Source organism: Arachis hypogaea, chromosome 15 (assembly GCF_003086295.3).
Source record: "Arachis hypogaea cultivar Tifrunner chromosome 15, arahy.Tifrunner.gnm2.J5K5, whole genome shotgun sequence".
In the NCBI taxonomy this organism is placed as follows: domain Eukaryota; kingdom Viridiplantae; phylum Streptophyta; class Magnoliopsida; order Fabales; family Fabaceae; genus Arachis; species Arachis hypogaea.
This window is the reverse complement of record NC_092050.1, coordinates 60,818,694-60,829,052: the sequence shown is the minus strand read 5'-3', so window position 1 is coordinate 60,829,052 and position 10,359 is coordinate 60,818,694. Positions and strand designations below refer to the sequence as shown.

The 10,359-nt window shown below is 38.5% G+C and overlaps 1 non-coding gene across 1 annotated transcript; it reads right to left on the bottom strand.

Moving 5' to 3' along the window:
• Window positions 1-6,634: 6,634 nt before the first annotated feature.
• Window positions 6,635-6,742, bottom strand: LOC112752490 (small nucleolar RNA R71). The gene has a single exon (XR_003176925.1). It is a non-coding gene; the product is annotated as a small nucleolar RNA R71 (small nucleolar RNA).
• Window positions 6,743-10,359: the final 3,617 nt, after the last annotated feature.

The following is a 10,359-nucleotide window of genomic DNA, read 5'->3' as shown; positions in this document are numbered from 1 at the left end:
TCAAGTGAGTTTAAAATTTGAATCCTTGATTAACCTAAGTTCTCACTAAACACATAGAACAACCTATACAACTCTAATACAATACATAGCTACCCATGGGTTTCACTTTTTCGCATACTCATGCATTCTTTTTAATTCACATCCCATATGCATTGTTATTATTACTTTGTCTTGGGGCATTTTTGTCCCCTTTCATTGCTTTCTCTTTTTTTTCATATTTTTGTTTCTTCTATTTTTCTGTTTCTGTTTCTTACATTCTCATATATACACATATAAATTTTTTTCTTTTTGGTCCCCTTTTTCTTGGGGTTTCATGTACAAAAGTTTCAATGCATATGGTTCAACCATTAATACATGAGTATGTTCCCAATTCCCAAAATTTTTAGTTACAACTACAAATACACACCTTTACATCTACCCAAGTTCCCAAGTACACCCTCCCATTTGAATGATACACACCCTCACTTACCTAAGCTAATTAAGGATCCAAATTTAGGGACATTCATTATTTTTCACTTAGGGTTGTTGACGTGCTCTATTTAAGAACAAAAAGGGTTTATCATGGGCTCAAAATTGGTTAGCAATGGTAGATAAAAGGGTTAAGGCCGTTTGGGAAAAGTGACTATTGAAATGATGGCCTCAATCATGTAAATGCATTCATACACAAAGTAATGGACATATAGAATCAGACAAAGCAAGGATTACAATCATAGAGAGAGAATAATGCACACAAGAATGGGGAATAGTGGTTAGAAGATATAACCACACCATAGGCTCAAAACTTACATGCTTGTGTTCTTAGCTCAATCACTATGTTCCAAAATACATTCTTGAAGCAAGTTTACCGTAAAAAAATTTTTCAAAACTGGTAGGGTACTCCGAAAATATAGTTTCTTGGGGAAGAAGTCATTATTTTTGACCAAGTAACTCTATAGAGACTAACTATGATGCAGAGGGTATTTACAAGCAAGACTAACTACATATACAATGTACTAACTACTAAGCAAAAGATAAATCCATGGGTGTTGAAGGGAAGAGATTGTTACCCATGGAGATCGGTCGAACGACCTTTCCACACTTAGAATTTAGCACGGTCCTCCGTGCTACCAACAATGCGTAAAGGATGGTCGGGACCGGAACCTTCACTATCCCCTTCATCAGAACTCCCATCACTTGGGTTTGAGGTGGATGTGAATATCTCGGGTTCCTCCATGCTAGGGGTAACACAACACATGAGCTTCTTGATGTAAGTGTACCGGCGTTGGTTGCGCTGCTCATATCTATCAATCTTCCGGTGTAGATCTTCTACCCTTTGATGGGTGGATCTTTGCCGTGGTGGTGACGATGAGGTGGAAGGAATAGTAGGCTGAGGGGCTATGTCAAGGCTTAGGTTGTTCATAGGAAGCTGTAAGTATTTTCCGCTTGGGACAACATCGCCCTTAGATGGAATTATAGCTTTCGTGTCCATGGCTTCCCAAGGAATACCCGCAGTAGCAACTAAATCAGACACTAATGCTGGAAATGGCAAATTACCCCGGTTGTGGACTTGACTCATCGCTTGCTTGATAAGAAGTGGAATGTTCACTAGTTTCTCCGTGAGAACAAACCAAACAAGCAAGGTGAGATTCACCGTGAAGGATGACTTGTGGGTGCTAGGTAGCACATAGTGGGATAGGATCTGGGCCCAAGCTCTAGCTTCTACAGTAAGGGAGTGTGCGTCAATGCACTTGGGTCGCATCCAGAGTCGACCTTGGGTCCAAAATGTCTCTGGTTTAGCAATGACTCAGAGAATCGAGTCCCAATCAAACCCAAACTCTTCTCGCTGACGTAAGACCTATTGGTAGCCATCCATTTCACTTGGTACCGGTAGGACATTAAGCACTTGCTGAATAGCCTCTTCTGAAATTGGGACTTGCTTCCGGTGCACGTATACCGATTGAAGAGAGGGAAGATGGTAGTTAGTGTAGAACTCTACCACGCATGAGAGGTTGACCTCTTATGGTTTTCGCAGAAGAAACTCCCATTCTCGCCATTCAATGCGGGACAGAATACAATGAGCAACCTTGTCCGACGGGACGAGTAGATGCTTGGCATGATAGTTCCTTTCAACCATGGCAGGGAACACAAGTTCATAGAAGCGGTTGGGGAACCTTAAAGAATCATTTGCCGGTTTGCTCTTCTCTTTTTCATCAATAGGAGCGGATTCCTTCGCCTTCTTAGATAGGGGTTTGGCTCCTAATGTAGGGTGCGCCTTGGAGGTTGACTTTTGGGGTGCCCTTTTTGTGGCTGGTTTCCTTGGGGTTTTCTCCTTGCCTTTCTTAGTGGCTGATGAGCGGATAATTTATACGCTTTTTGACATCGTTTTTAGTATGTTTTTAGTAGGATCTAGTTACTTTTAGGGATGTTTTTAATAGATTTTGTGTTAAATTCACATTTCTGGACTTTACTATGAGTATGTGTGTTTTTCTGTGATTTCAGGTATTTTCTGGCTGAAATTGAGGGACTTGAGCAAAAATCAGATTCAGAGGTTGAAAAATGACTGCTGATGCTGTTGGATTCTGACCTCCCTGCACTCAAAGTGGATTTTCTGGAGCTACAGAACTCGAAATGGCGCGATTTCAATTGCGTTGGAAAGTAGACATCCAGGACTTTCCAGCAATATATAATCGTCCATACTTTGGCCAAGAATTGACGACGTAAACTGGCGTTCAACGCCAGCCTTCTGCCCAAATTTGGCGTCCAGCACCAGAAAAGGATCCAAAACCAGAGTTGAACGCCCAAACTGGCACAGAAACTGGCGTTCAACTCCACAAATGGCCTCTGCACGTGTAACACTCAAGCCCAAGCCCAAGCACACACCAAGTGGGCCCCGGAAGTGGATTTGTACATCAATTACTTACTCATGTAAACCCTAGTAGCTAGTTTATTATAAATAGGACCTTTTACTATTGTATCAGGTAACTTTTGATCATTTTAGGATCTTAGGATCATCTTTGGATTACCTTATGATCCTTTGATCATGTTTTAGGGGGCTGGCCATCTCGGCCATGCCTGGACCTTCACTTATGTATTTTCATACGGTAGAGTTTCTACACTCCATAGATTAAGGTGTGGAGCTCTGCTGTTCCTCAAAGATTAATGCAAAGTACTACTGTTTTCTATTCAATTCTTCTTATTTCGCTTCTAATATATCCATTCACACCCAAGAACGTGATGAAGGTGATGATTATGTGTGACGCTCATCATCCTTCTCCCTTATGAACGCGTGCCTGACGAACACTTCTGTTCTACATGAATTAAGCTAGAATGAGTATCTCTTAGATCTCCTAACCAGAATCTTCATGGCGTAAGCTAGAATGATGGCGGCATTCAAGAGAATCCAGAAAGTCTAGACCTTGTCTGTGGTATTCCGAGTAGGATTCAATGATTGAATGACTGTGACGAGCTTCAAACTCGCGAGTGCTGGGCGTTAGTGACAGACGCAAAAGGAGGGTGAATCCTATTCCAGCATGATCGAGAACCGACAGATGAATAGCCGTGCCGTGATAGGGTGCGTGAGCATATGATTCACTGAGAGGAGGGGATGTAGCCACTGACAACGGTGATGCCCTTGCATACAGCCAGCCATGGAAAGGAGTAAGACTGATTGGATGAAGATAGCAGGAAAGCAGAGGTTCAGAGGAACGAAAAGCATCTCCATTCGCTTATCTGAAATTCCTACCAATGATTTACATAAGTATCCCTATCCCTATTTTATTAATTAATATTCGAAAACCACATAACTGTTTTATATCTGCCTGACTGAGATTTACAAGGTGACCATAGCTTGCTTCATACCAACAATCTCCGTGGGATTCGACCCTTACTCACGTAAGGTATTACTTGGACGACCCAGTGCACTTGCTGGTTAGTTGTACGGAGTTGTGTCCACACATAGAGCCACAATGATGATTCAATACAATTATATATTGTTAATCTCACACAAGTACAAGGAACAGGACAACACAATTTCGTGCACCAAGTTTTTGGCGCCGTTGCCGGGGATTGTTTGAGTTTGGACAACTGACGGTTCATCTTGTTGCTCAGATTAGGTAATTTTCTTTTTATTTTCTTTTCAAAAATTTTTCAAAAATATTTTCAAAATTTTCTCATCTGTTTTCGAAAAAAAAAAATAAAAAAATAAATAAAAATGTTTTCAAAAATAAATTATTCTATGGCTTCAGAATTTTTAAGAATGAATTCTAGTGTTTCATGAAGCATGTTGGAGCCTGGCTGGCTGTAAAGCCATGTCTCAATCCTTATACTCAAGAGAAGAGCTTTTTTGTCTTTCTTAGCCAATTGGCTGTTGAATGCAAGGAATGTCAGGCGTGTCATGTCTGAGTTACATACTAAAGCTTGGCTGGCTATTAAGCCATGCCTTACCCTTTGATTGGAGCTTTAGAGCATAAGATTCCTGGAATTCATATTAAAAATTTTGAATCCTTATTTTTCTTTTTTCTAAATAATTTTCGAAAAATATAAGTTAAAAATCCAAAAAAATCATAAAATCATAAAAATAAAAAATATTTCATGTTTCTTGTTTGAGTCTTGTGTCATGTTATAAGTTTGGTGTCAATTGCATTTGCATCCTGCATTTTTCGAAAATATCATGCATTCATGGTGTTCTTCATGATCTTCAAGTTGTTCTTGGTAAGTCCTCTTGTTTGATCTTGATGATTTCTTGTTTTGTGTCTTTTCATGTTTATCATATGCATTCTTGAATTCTTAGTGCGTAAGTATTAAAGAATTCTAAGTTTGGTGTCTTGCATGTTTTCTTTGCATTAAAAATTTTTCAAAAATATGTTCTTGATGTTCATCATGATCTTCATAGTGTTCTTGGTGTTCATCTTGACATTCATAGCATTCTTGCATGCATTCATTGTTTTGATCTAAAAATTTCATGCATTGCATAATTTTCATGTTTTCATAAAAATTCAAAAAATCAAAAAAATATCTTTCCCTTTTTCTCTCATCAAATTCGAAAATTTGAGTTGACTTTTTTCAAAAATTTTTAAAATCAAGTTGTTTCTCATGAGTCAAATCAAATTTTCAATTTGAAAATCTTATCTTTTTCAAAATCTTTTTCAAAAATCGAATCTTTTTCAAAATTCTTAGTTATTTTCGAAAATTCCAAAAATATTTTTCAAAAATCTTTTTCTTATTTTTATACCAAATTTTCGAAAATAACATAATCAATTAATGTTTTGATTCAAAAATTTGAAGTTTGTTACTTGCTTGTTAAGAAAGATTTAAACTTTAAGTTCTAAAATCATGTCTTGTGATTTCTTATGAATCAAGTCATTAATTGTGATTTTAAAAATCAAATCTTTTTCAAAACTAATTCCTATCATATCTTTTCAAAATATCTTCTTATCTTATCTTTTTCAAAAAAAAAAAAAAATATCTTTTCAAAATATCTTTTCTAACTTCCTAACCTCTTATCTTTTCAAAATTTGTTTCAACTAACTAATTAACTTTTTGTTTGTTTCTTAACTTTTTCAAAACCTCCTAACTAACCCTCTCTCTCTCATTTTCGAAAATATCTTCCTTCTTTTTCAAAAATATCTTTTCAAAATATCTTTTCTAACTTCCTAACTTCCTATTTTTTCAAAATTTGTTTCAACTAACTAACTAACTTTTTGTTTGTTTCTTAACTTTTTCAAAACCACCTAACTAACTCTCTCTCTCTCAATTTTCGAAAATATCTTCCCTCTTTTTCAAAAATTTCTTTTTAATTAACTAATTATTTTATTTTTATTTTTATTTCAAAAAAAAAAAATTTTCGAAAAATACTAACTAATTTTCAAAAAAAACCAATTTTCAAAAATCACTAACTCTTTTTCAAAATAATTTTCAAAAATTATTCCTCCCCCATCTCATTCTATTTATTCATTCATATCCTAACATCTCATCTCACATTCCAATCCTCACAGTTGTGTTTCTTCTTTTACATCACATCCTTTATCTCCCCCTCTTCTTCTACTTACAAAGGGATCCCTATACTGTAGTATAAAGGATCTCTATTATTATTATTATTTTTCTGGCCATTCTTCCTTGTCATATGAACAGGAGCAAGGATAAGAACATTCTTGTGGAAGCAGATCCAGAACCTGAAAGAACTCTGAAGAGAAAATTAAGAGAAGCTAAAATACAACAATCCAGAGATAACCTTTCAGAAATTTTCGAACAGGCAGAGGAGATGGCAGGCGAAAATAATAATAATGAAAGGAGGATGCTTGGTGACTTTACTGCACCTAATTCCAATTTACATGGAAGAAGCATCTCCATTCCTGCCATTGGAGCAAACAACTTTGAGCTGAAACCTCAATTAGTTTCTCTGATGCAGCAGAACTGCAAGTTTCATGGACTTCCATCTGAAGATCCTTTTCAGTTCTTAACTGAATTCTTGCATATATGTGATACTGTTAAGACTAATGGAATAGATCCTGAAGTCTACAGGCTCATGCTTTTCCCTTTTGCTGTAAGAGACAGAGCTAGATTATGGTTGGATTCTCAACCTAAAGACAGCCTGAACTCTTGGGATAAGCTGGTCACGGCTTTCTTAGCCAAGTACTTTCCTCCTCAAAAGCTGAGCAAGCTTAGAGCTGATGTTCAAACCTTCAGACAGAAAGAAGGTGAATCCCTCTATGAAGCTTGGGAAAGATACAAACAGTTGACCAAAAAGTGTCCTTCTGACATGCTTTCAGAATGGACCATCCTGGATATATTCTATGATGGTTTATCTGAGCTATCAAAGATGTCACTGGACACTTCTGCAGGTGGATCCATTCACCTAAAGAAAACGCCTGCAGAAGCTCAAGAACTCATTGACATGGTTGCTAATAACCAGTTCATGTACACTTCTGAAAGGAATCCTGTGAGTAATGGGACGCCTATGAAGAAGGGAGTTCTTGAAGTTGATACTCTGAATGCCATATTGGCTCAGAATAAAATATTGACTCAGCAAGTCAATATGATTTCTCAGAGTCTGCATGGAATGCAAGCTGCATCCAACAGTACTCAAGAGGCATCTTCTGAAGAAGAAGCCTATGATCCTGAGAACCCTGCAATAGCAGAGGTAAATTATTTAGGTGAACCTTATGGAAACACCTATAACTCAACATGGAAAAATCATCCAAATTTCTCATGGAAGGATCAAAAGCCCCAACAAGGCTTTAATAATGGTGGAAGAAACAGGTTTAGTAATAGCAAGCCTTTTCCATCATCAACTCAGCAACAGACAGAGAACTCTGAACAAAATGCTTCTAATTTAGCCAATCTAGTCTCTGATCTATCTAAGGCCACTATAAGTTTCATGAATGAAACAAGGTCTTCCATTAGAAATCTGGAAGCACAAGTGGGCCAGCTGAGTAAAAGGATCACTGAAATCCCTCCTAGTACTCTCCCAAGCAATACAGAAGAGAACCCAAAAGGAGAGTGCAAGGCCATTGACATAAGTGCCCTGGCCGAACCTGTGAGGAGAGGAGAGGACGTGAATCCCAAGGAGGAAGACCTCCTGGGACGTCCAGTGACCAATAAGGAGCTTCCCTCTGAGGAACCAAAGGACTCTGAGGCTCATCTAGAGACCATAGAGATCCCATTGAACCTCCTTATGCCCTTCATGAGCTCTGATGAGTATTCCTCTTCTAAAGAGAATGAGGATGTCACTGAAGAGTAAACTGCCAAGTTTCTTGGTGCAATCATGAAGCTGAATGCCAAATTATTTGGCATTGATGCTTGGGAAGTTGAACCTCCCTTGTTCATCAATGAACTAAGTGATCTGGATCAACTGACATTGCCTCAGAAGAGACAGGATCCTGGAAAGTTCATAATACCCTGCACCATAGGCACCATGATCTTTAAGGCTCTGTGTGACCTTGGTTCAGGAATAAACCTCATGCCCCTCTCTGTAATAGAGAAACTGGGAATCTATGGGGTGCAAGCTGCTAAAATCTCACTAGAGATGGCAGACAGCTCAAAAAGACAGGCTTATGGACAAGTAGAAGATGTATTAGTAAAGGTTGAGGGCCTTTACATACCTACTGATTTCATAGCCCTGGATACTGGAAAGGAAGAGGATGAATCCATCATCCTGGGAAGACCTTTCCTGGCCACAGCAAGAGCTGTGATTGATGTTGACAGAGGTGAAATATTCCTTCAATGGAATGAGAACTCCCTTGTATTCAAAACTCAAGGATCCCCCTCTGCAACCATTGAGAGGAAGCAGGAAAAGCTTCTCTCCCAGCAGAGTCAACCAGAGCCCCCACAGTCAAACTCTAAGTTTGGTGTTGGGAGGCCACAACCAAACTCTAAGTTTGGTGTTGAACTCCCATATCCAAACTCTAAGTTTGGTGTTGGAAAGTCTCAACAAAGCTCTGCACATCTGTGAGGCTCCATGAGAGCCCACTGTCAAGCTATTGACATTAAAGAAGCGCTTGTTGGGAGGCAACCCAATGTTTATCTAATTCTTATTTTTATTGTTTTTCATGTTTTCTTAGGTTAATGATCATGTGGAGTCACAAAATAAATATAAAAATTGGAAACGGAACCAAAAACGCCAGAACAGAGCATAGTTCTGGCACTGAACGCCCAGAATGGGAGCATCCTGGCGCTGAACACCCAGAACAAGCATGGTTCTGGCGTTCAACGCCAGAAATGGCAGCAAGGGGGCGTTGAACGCCCAAAATAGGCACCAACCTGGCGCTGAACGCCCAGAGTTGTGTGCAAGGGCATTTTACATGCCTAAATTGGCGCAGGGATGTAAATGCCTTGACACCTCAGGATCTGTGGACCCCACAGGATCCCCACCTACCTTCACTCACTCTCTTCTCTCTTCTCAATCATCCTCTATTCCCAATAAACACTCATCCCTTCTGTCTTCCATTTACCACTCACAACCATACACCCACTTACCTTCAAAAATTCAACATCTCTTACCCACCCAATCCCACCCATATGGCCGAATACACACTCCCATCCATCTCCTCCATATCTTCTTCATTCTTTCTTCTTTTGCTCGAGGGCGAGCAACATTCTAAGTTTGGTGTGGTAAAAGCATAGCTTTTTTGTTTTTTTCCATAACCATTGATGGCACCTAAGACCAGAGAAACCTCTAGAAAGAAGAAAGGGAAGACAAAAGCTTCCATCAAAGTTCTATAGCTTAATGGTAGAACATTTGACTGCAAATCAAGAGATCCCTGAGATACCTCAGGGGATACATTTTCTTCCACACAATTATTGGAAGCAACTAAGGGTGGAACATCAAGAGCACTCCATCATCCTTCATGAAATCAGAGAAGATCTAAAAGCAATGAAGGAGGAGCAGCAAAGACAAGGAAGAGACATAGAAGAGCTCAAGGACATCACTAAGGTGGACTCATTCCTTGTTCTTACTTTCTCTGCTTTTCGTTTTCTATGTTATGTGCCTATCTATGTTTGTGTCTTCATTACATGATCATTAGTAGTAGTAACTATGTCTTAAAGTTATAAATGTCCTATGAATCCATCACCTCTCTTAAAAAAAATGTTTTAATTCAAAAGAACAAGAAGTACATGAGTTTCGAATTTATCCTTGAACTTAGCTTAATTATATTGATGTGGTGACAATGCTTCGTGTTTTCTGAATGTATGCTTGAACAGTGCATATGTCTTTTGAAGTTGTTGTTTAAGAATGTTAAATATGTTGGCTCTTGAAAGAATGATGACTAGGAGACATGTTATTCGATAATCTGAAAAATTATAAAAATGATTCTTGAAGCAAGAAAAAGCAGCAAAGAACAAAGCTTGCAGAAAAAAAAGAAGAAAAAAAAAAGAAAAAAAAAATAGGCGAAAAAAAAATAGAAAGAAAAAGAAAAAGCAAGCAGAAAAAGCCAATAACCCTTAAAACCAAAAGGCAAGGGCAAATAAAAAGGATCCCAAGGCTTTGAGCATCAGTGGATAGGAGGGCCTAAAGGAATAAAATCCTGGTCTAAGCGGCTAAACCAAGCTGTCCCTAACCATGTGCTTGTGGCGTGTAGGTGTCAAGTGAAAACTTGAGACTGAGCGGTTAAAGTCAAGCTCCAAAGCAAAAACAAAGAGTGTGCTTAAGAACCCTGGACACCTCTAATTGGGGACTTTAGCAAAGCTGAGTCACAATCTGAAAAGGTTCACCCAATTATGTGTCTGTGGCATTTATGTATCCAGTGGTAATACTAGAAAACAAAGTGCTTAGGGCCACGGCCAAGACTCATAAAGAAGCTGTGTTCAAGAATCATCATACTGAACTAGGAGAGTCAATAACACTATTCGAAATCTGAAGTTCCTATAGATGCCAATCATTCT